Raw genomic sequence first — 2,500 nt, forward strand, 5'->3', positions numbered from 1 at the left:
TAGTAGAGCGCTGGCTGGCCAATCACAAGGTCCCGTGTGTGCAAGCGGTTCCCCCCCAACCTCCGCTTCAGCTGTGAACGCTGGCATGCTGAGATCTACGCTCTGGGGCCAAAGTCGGGCGGAGAGGAACTGGCCACTCTACCGCATCTTCCAGCTACTTAGTACGTATGTCTCTACTTTACCAGCATGCCTTCTGCATCCACTTGGATGGGACCAACTTTGTAATAAATGTAACATTGAGGTAGCAACAATGATTCTGACAATAGTATAATATCAATGATATGAATGACAAGGATGACATTAGTTTTATAATAATAATAGAAAAACAATGATAACGATAATGTTACAATAGAAGCAACAGCTCACTCACCCCCCCCCCCCTCCCGTAAGTCTAGAGAGGGCCGTCCTGAAAGGACTGCATTCGGCTCAGCGCCTCCTGAATCTGTGCGAGAGGTCCCAGCACAAAGATGAGTTGGTTAATGGCAAGCCTGTCTACTAATACAGAGACTGTTGTGAAGTGGTGGTGGTGGGGGCATGTCCACCGTCTTCATTTCATGAATGAAGCACGGCTGTGTTCTTGTAAGTACCTGATATAGTACCAGTGATGTTCGAACACAATATCAATTGCATTATCGTATAGCAACATCCTACTCGGGGAGAACCATCTTGTAAACTCGACATTCACCACCTGTATGGACTGGGTGAAGGACAGTGGTTTTCAGAGACGATGCAAAGTGGCAGCTGCGTAATATCAAGGTTGGCGACCTCGACTTGTTGAAGAGGCTGCCGTCTTATTTGAGTCTATGGAGACCCTTGTGGTGATGTTTTTTGGTTATCAAACAGTGAGCTTAATAAGGTTGATCCCTTGGGTGTAAAAATCTATTTAGATCAAGACCAAGAAGGTTCAGCTTAACCATTATCAAACACGAAGGGTAAATCTGGAGGATATAGAATTTCAGTAAACAAACATGAAATGCTACTAAAATGTAAGAACAACATGCAAACTAATCAGAGAAGTCAAATTTAAAGCCTGGAAAGACATATTACGTCATAATATTAAAATAAAGTGCCGAAATTTGTCGCTCGCAAAGTCCCATTCTTCGCTTATCGCCTGTCAATGTAAACAAACCATGGAACTCAGAAGACGGCGCTTAAGAAAGTAGATGTGTGCTACTGTCTATCTATCGTTTGATAGACATTTACGTGTAATTTCAAGTTGATTTTCGACGCTTTCCAAGCGATATTAATTACCATTAATTAATAACATATAATCTATCAACATTTTACACCAAAATTTGGTGTGACGTCATTGTGTGGCGCATTGATACCTTCAAATATCCCTAAAACGGTTAATTTTGTGGGAAAGTTTGGCTCATCTTTGCGATAAATGGGTTTTCTTAACATTTATAATGAGCTTGTGTGGGAGACCTATGTATGCCCCCCCCCTCCTAAAACCCCCGATTCCCCACGTGTCCCCCAAGATCGTAGGGCATAGGGGGGGGGGGGATATAGGAAAAAAACGAACATTCCATCTCCTCTAGAATTACCTAATAGTGATGATGTCAATTATATATATATATATATATATATATATATATATATATATATATATATATATATATATATATATATATATATATATAACATTAATGACGGTAATGATAATGATACAATAAGGACAATAATAGTGTCTTCAGGAGTTTGCTCGGAGCCATGAACTAAACGTGTATAGAAATGCAGAGACGAATCAAGTTGTGTCTTCAAGGCCCCAATTCTTCCAGGTTTTATACATGATAGCAAACTTTAGATTCTATTGTGTGCCTTTGAGGCTCGTCATAACTTCTGTTGCAATAGGTTCTGCAACATGAGGCTGGCCTAAGACCTGTCACTTGCACGATCAGAGACAACCAACTCAGGGTATAAGAAAACTTACCTAAACTCGCCGAGGACGAACCCTCCCCCCAGGTTTTCCCTCGAGTGAAAATCCTTGGTGGAGGCGGAGGCGCAGAGAAGGGCCTGCCTGGGAGCTCGCCAAGAGGGACCCTCGTGGCTGGAATTGAATGTTGGATACGACGATGCGAACTCCTATATCGTAACTTTATTAATTGTTTGGCTGATCGGTTGATTTGATTGACTGATTCACTAACTGGCTGTTTTTTGAGTGACAGTGGTTGATTGATAATGATGATAGTTGTAATTATGATAACGATAACAAAACCAACAATAATAGCAATGATAGTAACTGCAATAATATGGAAATAGTAATTTTCACAATAAAGATGATAATGCCGGCAACATTAATAAATATAAGGATATAACTTTCAAAATTATCATAATGAGATAATGAGTAATGATAATGATAACGACAATCATGTTCGTAATACCTAATGATAATAAAACGATAATAGTGGTGTCGCTAATAACAATGAAGAAAGACTGATAACTATAACATAAATTTGAATAATAATGAAAACAATAACGATTATGAAAATTATAATGA

The sequence above is a fragment of the Penaeus vannamei genome, chromosome 7 (genome assembly GCF_042767895.1).
Source record: "Penaeus vannamei isolate JL-2024 chromosome 7, ASM4276789v1, whole genome shotgun sequence".
In the NCBI taxonomy this organism is placed as follows: Eukaryota; Metazoa; Arthropoda; class Malacostraca; order Decapoda; family Penaeidae; genus Penaeus; species Penaeus vannamei.